Here is a 9570-nt window from a genome sequence, read left to right as displayed (position 1 = left end):
ACCCAGGCCTGTCACGGGTGTGAGTTTATTTAATCCACAGAGGAACCGGGTGAAGTAAAGCATTGTTAACTCCCCGGTGATGGATGTTACACTGATGTAACGCAGTGGGTGAGGAAGCTGCAGCTCAGAGGAGATGAGTGCCTCCCACACGGCAGTCAGAGGCAGAGCAAGGATTTAAGCCACAGTCTTCTGACCCTGAGACCCACCCAGGCTCACCACCCGAGAAGGACTCTCGATTCCATTTCTGACGTCGCCAGCACTTCCACGTGCGTCGCCGTGCTGGGTTCTGGGAAGGCAGAGGGCAGTGCGCCGAAGCCCCGGCTCAGCACGCAAACTCAGGATTCAGCTGGAGAGTTAGTGTCCGGGGAACAAGGAAGTGCACCGAGGGGAGCCTTGGGGCTGGACGGTCAGAAGAGCTAAGAGACTGTACCTGAGATAAGACCTGGAAGTCACAACCCTGTAAAAGTCCCAGAATGGACAAGTCCAGGCTGAAGGGCAGAAAGAGAAAGGCCTTAGGACAGGAGGGGAGCAAACAAGGAAGCGATCTAGAAACAGAAAGAAGGCCAGGAGGCTGGAGAATGTGTTAGAGCAGGCAGACAGCTGGCTATGAGCAGAGAGAGGGGCACACAGGCCAAATGGCAGGAATTGGCCAGAAAGGAGGGGCACAGGCCAAATGCAGGAAACCACACATCATGTAAGCACCTGGGGGTCCCTGGGCAGAGAAAGAAAAGCAGGAACCTTTGGACTGATAAGGGATCATGCTTTTTGGGGATGACAAGTGGCCTGGAGAAGAACAAAGAAAGGTGAGAAAAGGCAGGAATTTCCAGTGTCCGAATGTAACCTTTTGCTCATTATGCCCTCATTACAATAAAACCAGCCTTGCAGATCAGAAGTACCCATCATGAAATGATGCCATGACACTTCCGATCCAGACTAAATAAGGACAAAAATCCCTCCTCCCTTTGGGAAGGTGGAGTCGGGATGAAAATCAGCGAATATGAACCCCAAACCCTTCCCTTCCCCAGTGAATATTCCGCCCATTCATTTTCACACCCTGTGTAACTAACTTGCCAAAGAATCTCAGAGCAGCCGCTCACCTGAGCCTGCCCGCTCTCCCCTGAGAGTGTTCTATCCAGCCCTTAATAAATCCCCACTTTACTTTTTTAAATCACTATGTCTTGTCTCTGAATTCTTTCTGGGATGGGACAAGAACCTGGAACACCGGCTACATCCACCGGCAACAGATGAAGCAGTGTGAGAGAGGCAGGAGGTGCGCAAGGGCTTGATCGGCCAGGGGCTGCGGGCCAGGGTTGGACTGTGCTCTGCGGTGTGGTGGGAGGCCGCTAAAAGGCTTTTAGCAGGGAAGCAACACCATCTGATTCATGTGTTTCAAAGAATGCTCTGGCTTATGTGTAGAGAATGAAGGCATCACTGTGTCAACTTGCTAGTGACTTGAGTCTGTGACTAATGGGAGTGAGGGGAAGGGAAAGAAAGAACTTGGACAAAGTAGATGGTGAGGCCATTAACCAAGGAGGAAGGCCAAGGGGAGAAACAGATTGGAAGCTGGAGATCAAGAACTCTGTGCTGGCCGTGGAACGTTTGAGGTGCTGGTTAGACATCCATACGAATGCACGTAGGCAGCTGATCTGGCCTTTTGCCCCTGGGGTGGTCAGGGTTGGGTTGCATCAACAAGGAAGTGAGTGTAGAGGAGGGAGGGAGTCTGGGTCCTGGTTTAGGCAGTTAGAGCAGTGATGCTGCCTGCCCTCCCTCAAAGACGGTCTTCACTGGGATCAAAAGAGGTGAGGGCAGACTTCTGTTTCGATGTCAGGGGTCGTCTCTAAGTCGCACCATTCACCGGTTCCTTCTTTCCAGAGGCAAGATAGCTGACGAAGAAAGATGGCTTTGTGGAACAACTCTTCTACGGTGGAGGATCGGCAGGGGTGCTGGAGTGACCTCAGCTCTCACCTCCCGGACCAGCTGGTGTCTCTGAGTCCTGGCCTCACATCAGTGAGCCGGGGACCATTGAAGACAGGCTGGTCGTCTTCCCCAGCCCACCCTCGTTTCTGTCGCCCAGAAACATGTAGCGCAAGGGAGCCCATCGCATGGTGGAGATGCTCGCAAAGCTTTGAGGGCAGTTGGCCTGAGAAGCTGGAGTCATCCCAGTGCTTCCTTTTCTCAAACTTTATAAGCACATATTTCTTCACGGAGCATTTAACACATGGAAGGGTTCCTTTTGTAATTTCCAGATGTTCTTCTGTTATCTATGAGGAAGACAAATTCCATTTATTTTCTTTGTTTGCATATTAAACACACACAACCAGCCTTCCATCTAGCTACAAAGCAGACAGTATTTTTCCTTTGATTTTTATCTTTCCTCTCCCTTTGAATGCAGACCAAGCGTGGAAAATTTCCAGTCAAGGGAGTAATTCTTCCCGAAGCTGTGATGCCCATGAGGCGGGGGCGGTAGTGGTGTCCACCTGGATGCAAGGCTGCGTGCTCACGGTTGTGGTCCGGGGGGCAGACGCTGGCCTGGGGAGCCAGCCATCTGCACTTTGTTCACACCTCCATGACTTGTGCAGCCACTCAGCCACCCTGGGCCTCATTTCCCACCCTTCCAACGGAGAAGATGAAAGCATTCACGCTCTCCCCAAGGGTGCTGTGGAAAGAGCATGTGAGAATCCACTGTGTGTGGTTGTGCGGTCTGCGTCGCTCTAAGATGGAAAATGTAGGAATGGAAGGATGAAAGTAAAATGCATGCTTGAAGGAGAGGGTCTTTTTGATCTCACTTGGTGATGAAAGAAATCAGTGTCATTCACCCAATACATGTGTTTCCCACTCATTTCCTCCAAAATACTATATACAAATATATCTTGTATGTCTACATACATCTATTTATGTAGAGACACACACTTCTCATGTGCAGCTATACACAAGGATGCTGTAGGCTGCATGTATGTTAAACATCTAGAAATCTTTCCCGAACCCCTGCCCTGGGCTAGGGTCTATGCCAAGTGCTAGGGATTCCAGAATGAATAATGCACAAAATACCTTTTCTTGTGGAGTTCACTGTCTAATAGTGGATTCAGTGTTCTAAGCAATCTTAAGCCTGCTTATCATGTGAAACATTAGGCATTTTGTTCAGATTTAGAGAACCTTCTGCGGAGGTTCAAAGCATCACTATCTTGCAGAAAACAGAGGCTGAGTAATGGCTCCCAAAGACAGCCACGTCCTTACCCTCAAAGCCAATGAATGTGTTACTTCACATGGCAAAAAGGGACTTTGCAGGTATGATTATCCATGTGGGCCCAATGGAACCACAAGGCTCCTTGTAAGAGGGCAGCAGGAGGATCCGATTCAGAAAAAAGAGATGCGACAACAGAAACAGAAGTTAGAGCTATGTGTTCAAAGATGGAGGAAGGGGCCACCAGCCGAGGAATGTGGGTGACCTCTAGAACCCAGAAATGGCACAGAATGGATGGCTCCCCTTCTAGTCCCCAAAAGGTATCAGCCCTGCTGATATCCTGAGTTTAGACTTCTGACCCCCAGAACGGAGAGAGAATACACTTGTGTTGTTTTAAGCCACTAAATCTGTGGTCATTGGTTATGGTGTCAACAAGGACCTATTGCAGAAGGTTAAGAAGGGGTTCTTGGAAGAGCTCAGATTTTGGTCTGAAAGCTAAGCAGAATGCTTCAGGAAGCCAATTCAGGGGAAGAGGTGGGGGCAGCCAGACAGGGGACCATCTCAGCAGTGGATGAGGGTATGGAAGCCAGCGTGCTACAGAGGCTCTGCCCTGGAATTTTATTTTGTTCTGATGGTAGAAGGGAGTGGAGAGGAGGGAGAGGTGATGCTGAGCAGTCTGTGAAGGCTCTGGATGGGGAATATCAGTTACCTACGGCCACAGTGACGCAGCTTCAGCCTCCAACCACTCATCATTCTCGCAAGTCCCTGGGTCCTCTGGGGGGCCGTGCATGTGAGCGGACCCAGCTGACTTAGCTGGCTTCTCGTGCACCTGCTGTCAGACAGCAGGTGGTCTGTGGGATGGTTGGTCCAGATCGGCCTCAGCTGCGAGGTCTTGGCTCTCCTCCACGGGTCTCTCACATCCTTCCAGGGAGCTATCTGGGGTATGTTCTCTCAGTACTAGCAGGGGTCAAAAGAGCAGAAGCAGAAATTTGCAAGCACTTTTCAACCTACCACTCGCGTAAAGATGACCGCCATCCCACTGGCGGAGGCAAGTTATATGGTGTCTCAGTTTGCCAGGGCGGCCGTAACAAAGTACCTCAGACTGGGTGTCTTACACAACAGAAATGTCTTTCCTCACGATTCTGGAGGCTAGGAGTCCAAGATCAAAGTGTTGGCCTGCTTGGCTTCTCTAGGGTCTCTCTCCTTGGTTGTAGATGGCCGTCGTCTTCCTGTGTCTCCACGCCGTCTTTCCTCTGTACGTGTCTGTGTCCTATTAATCTCTTCTTTTCATCAGGACACCAGTCATATCGGATTCGGGCCCACCCTCATGACCTCATTTTAACTTAACTCTTTAAAGGTCCTTTCTCCTAATAAATTCATATTCTGAGGTACTCAGGGGCTAAGACTTCAACATATGAATTTGGGGAGGACACAGTTCGGTCCATAACACACAGCCCAGTCCAGAGTCGTTGGGAAGACGGGTACCAAAGGGCATGGTCCCTGGAAAGCATAAATCTACCACACCAGGAACTGAGGATTTTGATTGAGATTCATTACGTGATCGGAAGTCTGCAGATTTTTAACTGGGGAGTCTAATAATAGTAAATAGCATTTAAAGAAATTATAGTTCCAAATAGATTTCTTGCTAAAACACAACGTTGATTTACAGAATTTTAATAAAAGTGGATTCTTAATGTCATGGCTTTGATCCAGCATACTGATTGCAGTTGTCTATTGCAAAGTGGTCCAAAACCTAGTGGCTTAAACAACCATTTGTTAGATTTTGTAATTTTATGGATCAGGAGCTTGGGCCAGACTAAGCTAGGCACCTCAGAGCACCCAGAGAGAGCATTCCAAGAGAGAGACAGTAGAAGCTGGCAGTCTTTTGAGGACTGGGCCTGGAAATAAGCACAGAGAACCTTCCACTGTGCTCTATGGGTCAAAGCAGCCATCTTTGTGTTCTTCAGTGCCACCAGCAGCAGTGGGCTCCAGACCCCCTGGAAAGGGGTGGAAAGAATGAAGAGGGGTGACCTTCTGACCCCATCGTCTTGGTGTTGTCATCCTACTTGGTCCCTCCAACAAAGAGTGAGGGGCCCAGGAGAGCAGTGAGCCTACCCTCTGCCCACGAGGGCCTGGGGGTGGGGCCGGGCCCCCGGAAGTCTTCCTCTTTCCACTCTCTCCTCTCAAAAGTGCTCACTTTCTCAGAACGCCCTCATCACTCTTCCCCTGCTCAAAAGAGATGGGCAGTTCGTCTTCCCGATTCACACACTAGAACTTTCGTCTTGGGTGGGGTTCCCCCAAAGCAGATGCTGAGATAAGGATTCAAGTGCAAGGAGTGAACTTGGGCAGTGACCCAGGGGCGGAGCGGGAAGGGGGAGGAAGCCAAGAGAGGATGACCAACCAGCAGGTCGCCACGATGGACAAGCGGGCCTCGCTCTTGCTGGGATCTCTGTGGTTGCTGCAGAGCGAACCTCACAGGTGGTCCATCCACGGGCTGGAAGCCGGGAACACTGACCCTCCAGCCCCATCCATCATGGCTGAGGACTGCTCCCGGGGCAGCCGCCCTGTGCACGGGCCTAGCAGCCAGAGATGGCCTTGGGCAGACCCGCAGATGCTCCCATAGGAAGCTGCCAGCACATGCAGGGTGGGAACAGTAAGTGTTCATGGGACAAGGATGGGGCACCAGCGGCAGATGATGTCTACCGCACACTCATATCCAGTGACCCAGATTCTGGCCATTTTTACCAAGTACATACCTGAGATATTTTTATCAAAGAAGAAAAATAAATCAAAATTTAAATGCAGTAGGTGTCTTCAGCAAAGTTAAATACAGTGAAGTAAGTTCAAACAGTACAGTGTGCACTCAAAAATAAAAGTCACTCTCACCTCTGTCCCTGTACCCCATTCCACAGAGGTAGCCACTCTCTTAACTGCTTCTGTTTTAAGTGACTGGTTACAATCATCCTTCTAAATCACATGCTTAGACAAGATCCTCATTATCCAAGGACAATTGGCACCAGGAAAAAAAAAAGCCACTTAAAGTGAATCCATTTAAAACAGAGCTCAAAATTTCACGGTAAATGGTGATTAGGAGAGTATCTTGAAAGCTGAAACTAAAATGATTTAAAAAAATGTATTTTTATTTAATTAAACTTTTACAATAATGGCAACTGTGCACTAATTCTTAGAATGAATAAAGACGAAATCGAGCATTTAAAGGGTTTGGGGAGTAATTTTATAGACCAAATTATACAACAGCAGTATGCGACATCCTTCGTCTCCTATTTGACTTCCACAGTTCAATCAGAGAATGGCCATTTTTGCAAAGAGCATATGAAGACTTCCTAAATACCAAGGACTTCTCTTGATTGTGTGATGTTCGAATCCACTTCCTCTGAACGACTGCACTGTTGTCATCCTGCCCGGGTTTTCTCTTCTCAGTGATTAACCAGCCCCACTCCCCAGGCCCTCATTTGTCCCTGGCTTTTAATGTGATTTACACAGCTGCCCTGTATCGCTTTAGTGTTTACATAAACTCCTGCATCTTATTGAAGCTTTGCATCTGACTGAGTTAATAATGTAACAGGAGCAGAGAACTGCAGGTGTCCATAAGGGAAGATGTCTGAGTGGGAGCTAATTTTACTAATATTCATATAATTGAATTGAATACATGCATACTTTGACAACTTTTGATTCTCCACACAACCCCATAACTACAGAGACCAGCGTAATGAATATTCAGATAACAGGGGCCAGTGTACCGCCATTTCTTAATTTACCAACTTTGGACAATATTCATCGACATTTCCACCATGAAAGATGGGAAATTACTGCCCTTAACTCGCCTGCTACATCTCCACTCTCTGTACCTCTTGATTTTTTTTTTTTTTTGTAAAATTTTCTTCATTCTTCTAGGTTTGCTTTTATATTTTTTAGATATACTTAAACTTCTGTTTCCTGATCCAGAAACACTAACCTCCATTTCTTGACTCTGCCCCTGCGAACCACAGTCTGAAGCCACCAGCAGAGCGAGCCCAGCGGACCTGAGAGCACGAGACACGTGGAGGAAGCCATGCCCCTGAGATGGGCAGGGCCCTACTGCCTTCCGAGGCTGTTAAATTCGAACTTGATTCAGCCTGGGTCTCTCAATCTGTTCTGTTCTCAGTTTCATGGGGAAGCGGAGGTAGCTGACTCTGCCAAAAACACACATCCACGTGCAGCAGAGAAAAGCATCTCTGATGTAATAATCTATTACAAAAGTAGGAGCTAAAAAAAAAAATACATAATTTTAAAAGTAGGAGCTAATGTCGATGATACTTTTCAAACCGATGTATCTATCCTGTCAAGTGAATTAAATCTAAAATCTAAAAGAGCAGTAACCTCCAGGGCAGCAGTTTCCACACCTGGTAAGACAGCCCGACCACCTGAGAGCCTGATTTCCCGGCCCCACTTCTGGCCTCTTGGGGGTGGGCTGGGGAATCGGGGTTTTTAAATCAGGAACCCCTGGTTTGTGATCCTTCTGGAGCCACTGCAGCCCAGGGCCTCAGAAGGAGACTTTGGGACAACTTCTCTGGAGGTGGTCAGTCACCCTGGCTAAGCCACGAGCTCTGGTTATGGGAGAAAGAGCGGGGAGAAAGGGGGAAAGACAACAGACGGGCGCCTCTCCACGCCCCGCGCTGGGCCTGGCCCTCCCCAGACACTGTCCCTTTTCATCCCCATAGAACCTCCATGAAGTGTTAATAGTCCCCTTTTACAGATAAGAAAACTGATGCTCAAAGAGTTTAGGTAAGTTATCTGGGTTCTTTAGCTTATAAATGGAAAAACCAAGATTTGAACCCATGTGACTTGATCAAGCAAGACCCTTTCAGGGACAAAGTGGGGATGAGGATGTGACGGGCTCAATTCTGTCCCCTCAAATTTCATATATCGAAGCCCTAACCCTTAGTACCTCAGTAGGTGACTATACTTGGAAACAGGATATTTAAAACAGTAATTCAGGTTAAACAAAGTCATAAGGGTGGGGTCCCAATCCAGTAGGACTGGTGTGTTCTTAGCAGGTATGTCCCATACAGAGGGAAGCCCATCTGAGGACACAGGGAGAAGATGACGTGGCACATCCAGCTTCCAGAGCTGTGAAAAAATAAGTGTCATGAAAAAATAAATAATATTGTTTAAGCCATCTGGTCTGCGGCATTTCGTGATGGCAGCCCTAGCAAACTGATACGGAGGGAAAGCAGAAAATGAAAGGAGGAAGAAGAGAAGGAAAAATCAAACAAAGGGGAATGGAACAAGTAAGGAGAAAGTGTTCATTCTTGCATGCACTGGGGATCTGGGCTAAGAGCGTACATATCACGAATCCGTGGAAGTGCAGTGAACAAAGCTTGGAGGAAACCTCATTTAACCAGACAGGGATGCTTCTAGAATGTGCCACACCTGGACACAAGCTCTACCCACACGTCCCTGTCCGTCCTGAGCATCCACTGACCTCCAACAAGGGATGGCCTTTGCCTCATCACCTCCTGCACTCAGACATGACACGATGCCCACAAAGGGAGGCATCAGGAGGAAATTGTACTGAATTCCGACTAAACAGTCAGATGCTGGTTTTCAAGTTCATTGTAAAGGGATGGTTCAGATCTGCGTGTTTTTCCTAACTTGGGAGCCCTGTTTTTTCGTTTCCCCGCCCTCACTGCTTCTACTTCTGACTTCAAAGGTCCAGAGAAGTTTAAAGCAGTGAATTGAAGACAAGCAGCTTTGTCTCCATCAAAAGTGGATTCCACAAAGCCGCAGCTGCCCTTCCCCGCAGAGCCTGCTGATTGCTCCACATTCACGGTTAACAACATGTCACCTGGGGAGGGGTCCGCCCTGGGGGGCCGAGGCACCTGCCAAGGTGTGTTCACAGCAGATGCTTCGATCCTGCTTTAATGTCATTTAATCATCAGGGGAAGTGGAGCTTGAAAGAGATTGTCTCTGAAGATACAAAGGGTTAAACGCCCAACACTAGTAGCTGAGAAAGCAGTGTCTTCAAAGATGGGATGAATTCATGACCACAGGCAAGTGTTGTCAGTGCTGGGGAAAGGCAGGGTTTTTGTTTGTTTGTTTGTTTGTTTGTTTTTACTTTGCATTAGAGATTCGGAGAAAATAGATGGGACTGTTTGTTTGGATTTTGTTTGTTTGGGCTTATAAAAAACAGAAATTCATTTCTCACAGTTCGAAGGCTGGAAGTCCAAGATCAGGGTGCCAGTATGGTCAGGTGCTGGTGAGAACCCTCTTCGGGGCGGTAGCGCCAACTTCCCACGGTGCCCTCACATGGGGGAAGGGGTCGGGGAGCCCTCTGGGGTCTCCCTTATAAAAGCACTAGTCTCAGTTGGGAGGGCTCCCTCCTTGTG

Source organism: Camelus ferus, chromosome 4 (assembly GCF_009834535.1).
Source record: "Camelus ferus isolate YT-003-E chromosome 4, BCGSAC_Cfer_1.0, whole genome shotgun sequence".
NCBI classification, from domain to species: domain Eukaryota; kingdom Metazoa; phylum Chordata; class Mammalia; order Artiodactyla; family Camelidae; genus Camelus; species Camelus ferus.
This window is presented reverse-complemented; position numbering follows the sequence as displayed.